General features: G+C 40.4%; 1 protein-coding gene and 1 long non-coding RNA gene across 6 annotated transcripts in view; one reads left to right on the top strand and one right to left on the bottom strand.

The window, feature by feature from the left end:
* Nucleotides 1-14577, top strand: part of CLYBL (citramalyl-CoA lyase) — a 166733-nt gene that overhangs the window by 117342 nt on the left and 34814 nt on the right. The gene's annotated exons all lie outside the window — the stretch shown is intronic.
* Nucleotides 2729-14577, bottom strand: part of LOC143693331 (uncharacterized) — a 73909-nt gene continuing 62060 nt past the window's right edge. For 2 of the 4 annotated variants that reach the window (XR_013180884.1, XR_013180883.1), the window contains 4 exons: nt 11263-11329; nt 6998-7153; nt 5606-5677; nt 2729-5464 (listed from right to left, as the gene is read on the bottom strand). This is a non-coding gene — a long non-coding RNA (uncharacterized LOC143693331). The remainder of the gene's footprint in view (nt 5465-5605; nt 5678-6997; nt 7154-11262; nt 11330-14577) is intronic. The other 2 variants (XR_013180882.1, XR_013180881.1) reach the window with 1 other exon arrangement.

Here is a 14577-nt window from a genome sequence, read left to right as displayed (position 1 = left end):
CCAGCTGTGTCCTTGAGTTGTCTGCCTTTGGCTGTGGATGCCAAGATGCTTCAAACAAGAAAAATTACCAAGTGGCACGTTCCAAGCAAATCAAAAAGCAGCTCTGTTTCACACAATGAATAGTTAGACTCATTTTCCTTTCGATAGTGTGGCAATGAACATCAGTCAAAAAGCAAGAGTATATTCATGAAATAATCCAGTCAAGGCCTATTAATCACAAAGGGCCTGCCATTCGTTCCAAGGATCTCCCATCCAGTGTAAGTAGAAGGAGAAAGTTGTTCTCTTCTTACTCCTGGCAATTGACAGCCTCTGTGAAAGACGAATGCATCAAGACTAGCTTCCAAAATACAAGACAGTGAGGAGAAAGTGCTTAAACTGACTTTTTTGGTGATGACTCTGACCATTTGAAGGCATCACACAGACCAGTGGATGTGACTTGGACCCATGCTATTCTAGGCTGATGAATGCATATCTTGGCTCATGCCAAGCATATCCTTATTCCCTGATTGCATACTGTGCCTGCAGTACATTAAACCATTGAGAAGAGTTTCTGGGCAGGTTTTTCTGGAAAAGCTTGCTGTGCTGGGAATCTCTTTTGTCAGCTCAAGTTTAAGTTTGATTTTTATAAATCCTGAAGCATTGATGAAGTTCAGAGGAAGATCTGTAATTATGTATAGGCTTTGCTGTGTAAAATTCCTGGCTCTCACAAAATCAATATCATGTAATACATAGCCATTAGTCCAAGTGAGTAAGCCTGTAAGGAGAAAGTCCTTAGGCCACGGAAAGTTTAGGCCCTGTGTCTGCTCCTGGGAACAGAGAATTTTTGACAGCCTCTGTGAAAGATGAATGCATCAAGAGCAGCTTCCAAAATACAGGAGAGTGAGGAGATGGAGCTTAGGCTGACTTTTTGGTGATGACTGGCCATTTGAAGGCATCACACAGACTGAAGGATGTGACTTGGATCCATGCTATTCTAGGCTGACAAATGTGCATCTTGGCTCATGCATCAAAGTTAAGCCACTCTCCTCATGAATCATCACGGTCCTGCACATAAGGGAGGGTAACCCCATCCAAGGGACAGCCAGGTGGCTTTGGAAGGGTGGGAATGGAAGGGAAATAAGAAGGAATCCATGAGAAATCCATGGTTAGCTGAGGGAAGTCCAGTCATTTTTGTGCACACTCACAGCCTCTGATCTGGGCTACAGTTACCATTTTAGAAATTTTGAGCAGCCTTCACCTGGCAGAGGGACCTTATGTTGCATCAGTGCTTCACATCATGTGGTCGAAATTATTTTTAAATCTTGGATTAGGTGCTTTAATCATTAGGCACACTTCCCCGCTGACAACGGGTTTTTGGTTTTTGTAACTTCTTCATAGTCCTTATCCAAAATGCTAGTGATGCTTCTCTTTGCTTCTGTTCAAGAACTTACCACTTTTAGTGAAGCATTCAAATGCTTGATTTATTTGTACATGCCTTGCATCTTGATTATAGTTAAAGCAAACAATACATATTTATCTATTTTAATCTCTTTTTTTCACTTTGCTCCTTTTTGCTTCCATTGAAACTTATTTCTATTCATTATGGTCTTTCTGATGACAAAGTGACCAGAATTAGAAGTAAAAACTGGCAATGCTGTTGTTGCTGAGCTGTGCAGAGATGGAGATGACATGATACAGCTCCATTGGCCCTTTTTTTGATTACTGCACAGTCGTGTAGCACATCCCTCTCTCACTCTCATCCCTCATTAGCCACACTGCCACTTTGGCTTTGTCTTTCACACTCATGGTCTGTGGCTTTGAATTTTGATTTTATCCCTATCTCTTCTTTATTTCATTTTCATCCTCTTGAACCACTTTTATTTCATGCTATGGCCATTAGAAATTTTTACTAGGATGATGCTCACATTTTCTCCAAGACCATCAACATAGATGCAAATTAGAGAAAAAATCCAGCAGGAGTACTCTGGACACTTTTCTTAACTCAATCTGATTATTTTGCTGTTTATTTCAGCTTATGATCTGCTTAACAATCTTTTCCAGCAATGCATCTTTTCCCCCTTGAACGTTAATTTTGAGTGCTCAGATCTCAGTGGTAAAATATGTAAATTGCACTGAATATGTGAGAAAATCTTGAGCAGTAAAATGCTGCTGCAATGCATAATTGTTGGAATTGTCCTCCTGACTCCACTGCGTTATTTTCCTTCTATTATATCACAATGGCATGAGCACATATATCAAAAAGCTGAAACGTGCAGGAATCATGACCGTCTACTCCTCCCCCATGTCCTGTCAGTTTCTTCATCCCAGATTAGTGTCTGTTGGCTTGGGAAGCAAAGAGAGAGCAGATGGACCACAAAATGAGATTCTGTAACCTTCTTACCCAATAGATCTGCTTTCTGCATGTATTCAGACATATTTACTTACTGTAGTGACAATTATCAGTTTTATTTCTTTTAAGAAAACCAAACAACTTCAGCTCAGTATGAAAGAGCAAACTAATTTGTCTTCTGGCACCGTTACTGTCCATATAATTTCAAATCAATTAGGAGAAATGTGGCTGAATTCCTATCTGCACAATACCTGAATATGCCCATTAAATTCATAGACATGCTTAGGTATAAGGGCACAAACACAGCATGTACCTTCTCTGGACCTTTAGGTAACTTTTTATTCTTCATAACACAGGTCACAAGAGCAGAGTTGTTTATTTTCTGGTATACTTTGAATATACTATTTGCACAGCCAGATGAAGCATCTTTTTATTTGCGAATGGAGTTGGATACAAACAGAACCAAATGATAATAACTGCAAATCTTCAAAACCATTTTGTGATTCTATGAAAATGCATCAAGTAAAGAAATCCCTTTATTCAGAAACTTGCATGTTTCCTGTGCCTCATTCAAGATGTACTCATTGAAAGCACGAGGCATGTTTTAAATGAGAAGAAATGAATAAGTGTTTGGTTAGGGTGTAGCTGTGAATGAAAGCTGCCCTCAGCCATGCAGCATGTCAGTACAACCATACATCGAGCTCAGATCCACTGCTAGTGTAATATTCTTATAGCAGCAGAGGTCTCTACCTCTGCCTTTCATATTAGCAAAATGCTGTATGTCACATCTGGGATTGGAGACAACAGCCCAGAAAACACTGAGGTGAGATTCAGCCTGACTGTTGTAACTCCCTAGGAAGAAGGTGCCTCAGCTGTGGGATCTGGGTGCCTCCAAAGCGCAAATAATCTCAATGCTGCATGCAGCCACTCTAGAAGATAAATCTCCTTGCAGATATACTGACCTCTCTAACAAAACCTCTAGAAAAAAACTTAGAGCAGACACCAAACTTGTAGATGACCCAGGCTGGATGCAAGGAATCCAAGCGTCTTGTGACAACATATTTGGCCAAATAAAATGCGACAAGCTCCTGTAATGAAAAAAGTGCCTTCACTCTCACGCTGAGCCAGTGGGACGTGTCCAACAAGTATATGGCACACATATGGCCCTGCACTGGAAGCACTGGGTATCTTCCTTAGGAGGAAAAAGGAACGTGTTAAACCTAGTGATTAGAACCCAGAGTTTTAGGATGTTTAGGAACTGGGGAAAATAAAATCAGGAGGTAGAGACTCCAAGTGCAAGAATTGCCTGGCTGCCTCATACACACAAGTGCATTGCCAAGAGCTGCAGGTGTTCAATCAGGCTGCTTTTATTTGAGGTGCCTAACGTGGATTTTGAAACCACCATGTAGGCAACCCGGCTTGAAAATTGACCTTAATTTCTTCTAATTGCATGTCTTATTCTTCATTATTTTTCTTGTAAGAGACAGAATTTTGAAAGGCGATTCACTAGTGCAGCTATTTTTGACTCATCGCTGCCTGTCTTACTTTGTGTTATTTAATGGGTTCCAGTGGCCATATGCTGCAGAGAATCCTGGAACAAAGTGAGTAAACTGGGAGGCATTGCTCAGAAGGATAAATTTCACAGTTGGAAACACACTTAATACTAAGCCTTCTAACCAGTTTTTCCAGAAATCGCAAGCTTGATTGCCATGATATCTGAACATGGCATTAGCTACTCTAATGAGGAAAATAATTGATATGCTATGGAAATTAGGTCTAATTAGATCTTGTTAAGATAAATATCTCAGTTCAGCTGAAAACTTGAAGAGATACATTTTGCAGCATTCCAGATTATAAATATGACCCTTGTTCTTCACCCCCCTCTGCGTCTTGGGTTACTACTGGTAGAAATGGATGTGAAAAGCCTCCTTATCACAATCACTACATTCTAACCCACTTGACATGGAATAAGTGACAAAGATGCTGGATAGTTTAAAGTTTACATTGGCTTAAAACCCATTTATTTTTTACATTGCCTTTAGACAAAGAGCCAAATTTCAGAACTGTGCATCAAAATGTATCCTGCCTATTCATTTTCTTACATGAAACAAATATATTAATGTTTATACATTTTCAGATCCATGGCAAACAGTGTTCTTCAGTGCTCTTTACCACTCTTTTGAGTGACTTTAGAACAACATTCATGCCAAATTATATCAATACCATCTTAATGGAGGACAAATATTGAATGCAAACGCTAACAAAATCAAAGTTCCTTTTAAATTTAGAAGGAAAAAGAAGAAAGAAAGTTAAAAAATATATGGGCCATCCAAAAGGTGGCTAAATTTCATTAGTATTTAGACCAAGCAGATGACTTATACCTCCATGTAGACTTTTCAAAGTATTGCCAAGCAATGGGCCAAACTCATCTCCCCTCTTCGTTGGTGGAGTTGCCATGGGACTCAGAGCAGATGAAACCTTGTGGGCAGCTGCTTTCTTTTCTTCCATCTTGCAAAAAAACACAGATTCAAAATATTTACTGTCCCAGTGGGCTCGAGTTTCCATCTTGCACACTGACACTTCCACAGTGCAAAAGAGATGGGAGTCGGTGTTCTGCAATAATTTTAGTTTGATGTTTTTTCATTCTCACAGAATAAGCTATTTAAAGTGAATCCTTTAGAAGTCTGTCTTCAGATATTATTTTTTCAGATCCTCTGAGCTAATGACCTACAAGCCCTAAAACAACTTATCATGTAACATCACAGGCCATTTTAAAAACGTAACATATCAAGGAGTTAATTTCCCTTATTTGATGCACTTCCTTTGCCATCAGCCTGGCAGAGCTGGCAGCCTTAGACAGCTGTTTCTGTTCCCTGCAGTCACCAGCTTGCCTTCTAGGGATCAGGATGTGCTGGGACAGAGTCCCCTCTGCTCCCTGTGCAGAGCCCCAGGGACACAGCCTTGGTGCACCAGTGCCACTGGGAGCCAAGGGCATGGGGGAAGCACAGGGGACCAGTCTGGGCTTTGTCCATGAGGACCACCACTCCAGGAGGCAGATCCACCAGGCAGTCCCTGCAATGATAAGGGTCTGATGGATGAAAGCACAGAGGCTTTTTCTAGGGAAATCCACTCCCTCTGAAAAACAAGAAAACAAAAATCCATCTGTATGTCCTCTTCGTGGCAAGTCTTAAGCAAGGGGAAAGGTGAATGATCTGATGCTTGCAGTCATGGTTCCTGACAGCTTTTCAATGTCCCTGTGTCTTGATAAATACGTACCTCTGCCCACTGACCTTTTTTCTTATGAGTGTGGGGGAAACTGGCTTGCAGGGCATCTACTGTGTCATTTCCCTGGATGAAGGAGAATAATAAGTGAGTAAAACAAGATGACTCTTCCTATGACCTTTAAATATTAATAAATTAAATATCTATTTGCATCACTCATTTTCTATTATTAATGTATTTATCTTCTGTTTTTCTTGGTCTGCCTGGTCATTACCACCAGAAGATTCTGTGTCTTCCATTTCAGGAAGTACTTGCAAGAATCAAGAAGATTCCCAAAGATTCCCTACATGTAAATATGTACATATATAGTCACTGGATGAGATACCATGCAGACCAGCAGCAGATGTATGCAGATTTCTTCTGTGGCAGTCTGTAGCAATGATTTCACTATTTAAGTCACACAGCACTAAGGCAGCAGTTGGGATTTTTTTAAAAAAATCTATTTACTCTTTTTGTTACAAACCTAATGATTGCAGAAATGAAAAATCAGCCTGCAAACAGTCCAAATTTAAATAAAATCACCCCCACACTAGACTATAACAGTGGCAGATGGACAGAGGAAGAAAGTGTATATAGTCATATTTTTTGCCATTATAGTATAGACCCTTTCAGATTGCAGCAAGCAACTTGCCATCTGCAAATCTGAGTCTTTCCTTTTCTGCTGAGGCACTGATTCAAAAATCATGATTTGTGAAGTTTGAGTTAAAGTATTAAGAGGCTTATCTCTCATTTTAAAGGCATACTGATCTCCTGATTTTACTTCAAACACATGGGAAAAGCATCCTGAAAATTTCCCTCAGCTTCCTCTTAGGACAAAACCCAAAGCCACTGGCTCACTCTTAGGTATGTGGTGAGGTAATGGGTTCTGCACATGAATAGCTTTTTGTCAAATAGTCTCTTATTGCTGTTGTTCTCTGGCTTTTGTTTGGTTTACTCTTTGAGGAAGCGATTTTCTCTATGCCTATAGGATATGTAGATCACACTGGGCACCTTCCTTACAGCAGCACACATACTGACAGCAGCAATGAGTGCTTGGGTTTAACGCTGACCCTCTGAAGAGAGAAGAATCTGATCACTGCAGAAATGTCATTGATTTTTAGGGCCAGATTTTCATTTAAATGGCCGCTGATTTAGTGGGTGTGTCAATTTAATACAGATTTGCAAACAAAATCTGGGCACATTTTAAAAACGTTTCAGTGTGTCTACCCGCCTCTGCTTTCCACAGTTGTATCCTACCTTAAGTAAGGATGTGCAAAGGATGTGGCCATCACAGAGATCAGACAAACATACACAATTTGCAGCCTACTGGGGTTTCTGATGCTTTCACACTATGGGCAGGGAGTTACTTCATCTAAGGGTCAGGACTCTTACACAGGTTTAACTTACCAATAACCAAAAAATCGCCTCTAGGTATGAAAGCCTATTTTGAACTTGTTTAAGAAGAGGAGGATGCAATTAAATTCTGGCAATTCCCTATCAAGAGGTGCTGCAGTATGCTTTGCATTGCAGTATTTCTAATTTTCACCAGGTCAGGGTTGCTCTCTGTGAAGCAAAAAAAGAAAAGGTTTATTTTCCTAATCATACATGCAAAAGCCACGTACAAAATAAAATATTAAATACAGTAATTACAGTAATTTTTGTTAAAATGTTTTTACACAATAAACCTTTGGCTTTGAAAGCTCTACCAGGAGCAAAAGAAAAACAAACTGTAATGAAAAAACTGAAATCAGAGGCCACTAATAACACTAAAGGGAGCCCAGAAGCCAAATTAATGTTTCTACAAAGAAATACTTTTCTACACCAGGCAAATTCCTAGTAAGACCTTTACCTGGGTCTTTATAGACAGGATTCAGATTTCATTTTGAAGTATGTTTTTTACAAACTGTTTAGTGTTCATATGTCATTACCACTGTTGGGCCAGATTGCACCTGGCATCGATATAAACAAAGCTTTGGCAAGAATTCTTTCCTTTGGGATGGAGACATCTGATTTTCAAGCTGAAAACATGTCAGTGTTGCAAGACACTCCAAATAGCCTGTTTTACCAGTGCAGTAAATTAACCCGCCTGGTGTAGTGTTAAATGCTTTACAAACATCGACTGAAGGTGAGGGAGGGAAACACCAAAAAACAAACAAAAACATTTCAATAACTTGTTTGACTACGAGCAGTGAAAAAAAAGTACAAGGAAAGCTTGAAGGGAGGAGGGCATGCCTAGGAGACAGGACAGCAGAAAAATGAATTTTCAGAATTTTGTCCTGTATTTAACCTAGAGACTGTGTGCCATGGTGTGGGAAGACACAGAAGGAGCAGAACAAGTTATATAGATCAAAGAAAACGAATCTTCATTTGAAAAGCAGATCAGGATAACAGCAAACAGTGACTCTAACTCATCATTGCCTTGTCTAGAGGAGGAAGGCTTTTTGATAGCTATCACATGAAAGAGGTTCACCTTTAATGCCACAGAACACTGGTGGACAAAGACTACGTAGGCAAAACAGAGGATGAAATATTAGGCTATCCCCCTTGCTTCCCCATTGTTCAGGATGAAAAAGCTGAGCTGAACTTCTGGGCACGCAGAATCGGCTGCGTGAAAGCTCTCGTCGCTAGATCGTGCATTTGTGCTAAGCTTGAATGCTCTGGAGGACAATGGGGTTCATCCTGCCTGTGGCTCTGCAGTGATTGTGCAATATAGATGTGAAACAAGAATAGCTGGAAAGTAGGTCCACATGCGTACGGAGTGCAACAACGGCCTGTCCTGAGAAACACAGGCAGAAGTAGTATTCTTAAATATATATTTATTTATATAGCTGTTAGACTGAAGCCATTTTGCTACCCATCTTGCTATTTTAATTGTCCTAATAGCTGTCTATTTACAAACATGCATGTAAGTGGGCTAGAATAATTAATTAATATTCATAAGCATTCATAAAATGTGACAAAGTTTATGTTAGGGCAGATGTTAATTCCCAAGAGGGTTACATTTCTATTAAGTGTAAATTTATATTAGTAAGATCCAGCATGATTGATTCTCGCTTGGCCAGCAATAGAGGACTTAGCATCCATACTGGCAGAGATTATATCTGGTCAACAGGAAGGGAAAACTGGCCAAGAAACTGCCAACACAGAATCTGAAGCTGTGAAACCTGGTCAAGAAGAAATAAAGCCAAATAAGCAACAGATGAAAAATTATCTTAAAGCAAAGATTGAATCACTCAGTTGGAAATGAGAATTGTATTGGAAAAGGTGATGCTGAGAGCATGAAGGGACATGAGAATTTTAAAAACAACAATATTAATAAATAAAATGGAGTACAGATTACTAGTAATTTTTTTTTAAGTGGAACTTAACATTAAAAAAAAAAAAGTAGACAGTTTTAATATGCTCAAAGATGTCTGACAAAGAGCAGAGAGGACTTCTAAACTTTGCAAATCATGTGGAGGAGAATGCCAGAGGTATCAGTACTCAAGAGCCATGGACATACTGGAGAAGCCTCAGGAATGGGCTCCAAAAAAGTTAAAGGAACTGGAATATCTCTCCTCTGAGAAGAGGCTTATAGATCTGAGACTGTTCAGCTCAGGGGGATCCCATCAATGTATATAATACCTGCAGGGAGGATGCAAAGAGGAGCCAGGCTCCTCAAGGGTGCCCAGTGACAGGGCTGAAGGCAACAGGCATAAGCTTAAACATGGGAGGTTCTCTCTGAACATCAGCACTTTTCCACTGTGTAGGTGACTGAGCACTGACAGGTTTCCCAGCAACTGAGTCTCCATCCTTGGAGATACTCAAAAACTATCTGGACACAGTCCCAGCTGTGCAGCTCTGGGTGTCCCTGAAGCTGGGGATTGGACAAATGACCCCCAGAGGTCCCTTCCAACCTCAGCAGTCCTGTGATTCTTTGACTTCATCTGAAGCTCGGGGGAAGGTGATAGATCAAATGAAGAACCAGGAAAGAAGGATACTTTGGTAAGATACAAATTTTGCAATAGTTTTCTGGTACTATTGTACCTTGCACCCTCAGATACTGAAGTGGTCTAGTAGGTTCAAGAAGGATTTGTTTCTGCACCCATGCTGCAGAAACCTGCTGCCCCTAAAGAGGGACTTCCTAGGAAGTTTATAGATGATTGCCAAATCAAAGAGTGAGGAGAGAATGGGTAGGGAACTTGCCAACAGATAAAGTCAAAGAGCATTAATGCCACTGTGTGTTTTGTCCTCAGAAGAGAGTGAAGTGCTCTGGATATAGGGTAACTGTAGGACCGCTCTGTACTGTGCTGGCTCCAGCCCTACCCTAAGCAAAAGCAAAGACACCTTAACAGGGGAGGGACACCAAGAACCTTCTGTATCCAGCAGCATCAGCACACACCAGCACAAGCACTGCTAGCACACTGCCAGGGACAGTGCCTCAGTGGCCAGCTGGAACAAGGAAACGGAGCCAGGGAGCTTCCGGAGGTTGAGGGGTGGCTGCCAAGCAGACACCATGCTTGGTGGCAGGCTGGCAGCACAGGGAGAAGCCACTGCCAAGAAAAGGGAGGGGAGCATCACCTGAGTCCCACCAGGGTTAACCTGCACCTGATGCAGGTGATGGGAGTGGGGATTCTGGCTGGAGAAAACGTCTCTGAGCACTTTGGGGGGAAAACTGCCTTCTGTTCTCAATACAAAACACATTATCACTGGGGAAATAAAAAAATATAAACAGGTTAGCAAGTAAAGCAGAACAGTTTCCCAAAAAAGAGATTTTTTTTAGGTAAGTAGAGCACATTTTCACATTTTTCTTATGGCAGTCCTTCATTCAGAGCAAGAATGATATCATATCAAGTCAAAAGGACAAAAAAAAATTGCTAACTGCATACTTTGTTCAGACAGTTACACAACAATAAAGCAAGTTGGGCAAAAATACAAGAGGAAAAGAAAGTGAGAAAAAAGGCAGTTTAATGGGTGTCAAACTTGTAAACACTGAATTCTATTTTATCACTGTTGGTTTAAAATTAATATAAGATAAACAAAGCAGCAGTACTGTATTAATGCAGTTATATTGCTGTAAAATCCTGATTGTCCATGAATTTTATTCACACAGGAGAATAAATTATATTGCTAGTAGCATTTTAGCAAATAGTTTCTTGCCAGAGCATTGCATCAACTTAATGTTATTGGTGTCAAATAAATCTGAAGTAGTTAAATCAGTACAAAGTCCAGGCTGACCCCAGCATTTATTGTATGTTTATAGAAATGGTTCAAAGCTGAACCCACTTTCTTATTAGTCTTTTACTTACACTACATTTGACAGAGTCATTGTCCAGAAAGTGAGAGAAAATACCTGATAAGCCATGTGTAATGAATTTGAACTCAAACCCTGACAGTCTGCTTGAAGTGAATGAAATTCATGTCAGATTTGGACAGATGCAAGAGTAGCTAACAAAAGCACAGGTAGAAGGAGTCCTGCATATTCAGGTCTGGAAAAATATTATGAAGGGAACCACATAAATGAAGGCAAAAGTTGTGTTAGTCAAGTAATCAATAATTTAACAAGGTGCTCTGCTTCCAGATGCCCCTGTTGGTTATGCTGAGGTAATTTTATGGTGAAATGGACATAGATGTAAGAATGGGGGCTTGTAGTGAGGGTTGTTAAGGGATGAGGGCATTTGCTTGAGTCCTACCTACTACTCTCCTCATGGGCACAAATTAGGTGCAACAGTGCTGCAACTGGGTGCTCAGCTGGCTGGGCTGGGGTGGAAAGAAAAACAAAAACAGCTCAAGAAGTTCCTTTTTCCATGTTGCCCTTCCTAGCTGCTTGTTGTCTTCCTTTGCCATGCCCTTGCTTGTAGTGGTGCAATTGTTTGTTTGGCCAGGCTGTAAACAGGACTGATTAAACAGGCTGGGGTAAAAAACAAAATCCTACTCTCCCACACAGAAAAGCCTGAAAAACCCATTTCTCTAATGGGATTGCTTCAGTGATCCAGTTTGCATCTCAGCTTGAGAAAAAGTTGATTGGAAAAGCTTGCATAAGGAAAAAGCAGGGTATGGAATGGGAATAAGCAGAAGAGGGTAGGAACTGCTTAGATTTTGCAGAAATAGTAATATATTGGTTTATTTTATCGTTTTATTGGGAAATATGCACCAACTTTGCTTTAAACTTCATAGATATTCCAGAAGCCCCACTGAGGAGCACCTTCTCAGCCAACCTAGCATTTAAAAATAATTTATTTCATCAGGGAAGTAAGTTGAAGAAAATCTTAGGGAAGGAAATGTTATAATAATAGCATTTAATAACTTATTCCACTGCCATCAGGAATATCTAAATGAGGAACTTAATCACTATTTTGAAGAATACGAGTAAACAATTCTCATCATGTCTATAAAGGTGTGTATTGTACTGTACCAGGACAATACGTCTATCAGTCATGTACAAATACCACCTACAACCCTGAAGGATTAGCAGAGATCTGAGCTAGAAAACAACCACCTTCTCAGGTCCCACTTTGAAACTGGAGAAAAATCTCAGTTCCTTTGACACCAATCACAGGTCTAGGCAGGGAAAAATTCACATTGTCAGGTTTTGTTTAGACCACAGAACACAAGTGAATTCACTTCCAAAAGGTTCATACTCCTTGCCATGAATAAGTGAGTCATGGAGTTTATTTTTAACAATTTTATTTTGTATCAGGGATCACTGTCTGCCAATACGGGGACACATGGGACATGATGTTCTGGTGCTGTTTCCCCTCTCCCACTTCTGGGGTGTGGGGGCAGAAAGAAGGGAGGACGACTGCTTTTGTACCACTGCCCATCCTTCAGGGACTCTGCCAGAAGGTGTAGTGGGCTTTGCCTCATCATATGGAGTATCTGAGCAAATGCTGCCTGCAGGATGTGCTAAAACCTGCATTTGGGGTGAAGTGGGATTGTTGGGTCCTTGACTCACCCCAGTCACCCATGCAAGTGGGATTTCTATCAAAAACAAGCCCTTCTTCTGCTAGAGAAAGAAGAAGAATCTCTGGCAAAATCCAGCTTAGTGAGGTGGATCTTTGTTGAGGTGAGCACTGGCTGAGAAATAAAATTATAAAACAAGTTTGCTTTGCATGAAGGCAAGAGTTGTGTCAATTTAGTGCAAAGCTCGTTAGATCAAAGCTTCCTGTGTTGAACATCCCGTAACATTATTCTCCCACAGAAGTAATTACTGCAGTTCCAGGCTACTTCTACAATGCTAAAATGTGTGAGATCCAAGGAGAGATCCCTGCTGCCCTCACCTAGTGTGGCAGAGTGCCATGTGTGCCCACATGGCATAGGGGCACATCTCTGGAGCAGACTAAGTGCAGTGATGCATGAGTAGCACATGGGTGCCCTGTGTCTCCTCATGGGGTTTTGATGGAGTAGCTAGGTTTGTAGTATGGTTGGAGTTTGGGTGTTTTTTCTTGATTTCCAGCCTATGATCAGGGTGGCATACCACCATGAGGTTTTTTAAACTTTAACTGAGGATGTGTTGCACACCCTGGGGCTTGGCAAGACAGCTCATGTGGGTATTTGGAGGGACACAGGCTTTGCTGGAGCAGCGTCACAGGAGCAGGGTGGGAGCTGCTGAACTTGGTGCACTCCTGCCCAAACCACTCTCTGGGCATGATGCCTGAAGAGATCTCTCTCTGAAACCACACCTGAACTGTGGTTTTTAGGAAATAGATGATTCAGTCCCCCAAAGGAGAGTCTGGATGTACATGGGCAGTTGTGCCTTGTGGGCAGCTGACTCAAAACCTTCAGGTGAAGCTGGGAACTAAATTCATCCAGAGGAATAGATTTTCTCAGAGGGTCTGTACATGGAAATTGATATGAATGGCATGATCTCACAAGGGCATATGCAGTATACATGAGGTAATTTCTGCTTTAAAAAAATGCCTCTGGTATGAGAAGGTTTCAGAAGTCCTCTTCTAAGTGTCTCAAGAACCCATCTGGTGGGAGAACTTCTGGGAGTGCCTTTCCCAGTGTAAGACACCTGAGTGACCAGTTCTGGTCTTGAATCCCCACTGCATGGAAAGACATGCATCTACAAGGTGACACCACTTAACTTTAAAATGTAAGTTGAAAATGAAGAGTTGAGAGCTTTTTTTGTACTATTACAGTTTTACTGTGAACACTTGGACTCAGGGCATTCTGTAGGGCTTTGATCACATTACAGAATATTAATTTGCTAATTTACTGATGCAGATAAGGCACTTTATGAAAACTGAGATAAGAGCTGTTAATCAGTGTTTGCACACCACCAGAAATACAAGTGTCATTTCAAGCCATCTCTTTGAAACAATAGTTCTATTGAGACTGTAGGTATGCTGGGAAAAGTTTGTTCCCGAGAAGAGGAAGGATAAAAAATGCCATGGCACACCTAACCTGATTTTTCTTAATGTCTTCCTTGTTCCTAGGAACTATTAAGCAGCTTAGGGCAGACACTGTCTCCTCCAGTAAAAGCAGGCATAAATTTCTAGCTAGTTAGGATTTTTTCAGAAAACCTCTGTTTACCTCTCTTGGCTTTAAGTATTTTTTTTCTACCGATTTATTAAGTAATTGAGGCAATAATTTGCCAATCTTTAAAACATTTTATCTATATCTCACTTAGAATCATCTGAAATCAGCTGCTGAAGAGGGATTGATAGTTTGCTAAAGCAGATGTACTTTTGATTACATTTGTTAATGCTGCATTTCATTATCAGCATTAACAAAATTATGCACTTGTAAAAATAAAAAATAGATGTCTAAATTTTCCATAGCTATCTATTACATACTGCCAAGTAAATACATCTTAAAAGTGTAATATTTTTTAAATAAAAATTAACATACTGTTAAGTTCAGATGAAAGAAAAGTATAACCCTTTTTTTAACTGATTTATTAGATTGTATATTTTGTGGCCTTATTTCATCATTCAGTAGCTCATTTGGACTGTCCAGGAAGACTAATTAACACTAATGCTTCTAAAGAATTTTCATTTGTG

Source organism: Agelaius phoeniceus, chromosome 2 (genome assembly GCF_051311805.1).
Source record: "Agelaius phoeniceus isolate bAgePho1 chromosome 2, bAgePho1.hap1, whole genome shotgun sequence".
Classification (NCBI taxonomy): domain Eukaryota; kingdom Metazoa; phylum Chordata; class Aves; order Passeriformes; family Icteridae; genus Agelaius; species Agelaius phoeniceus.
Note: the sequence above shows the minus strand (reverse complement) of the source record. Positions and strands in the feature narration are given on the sequence as shown.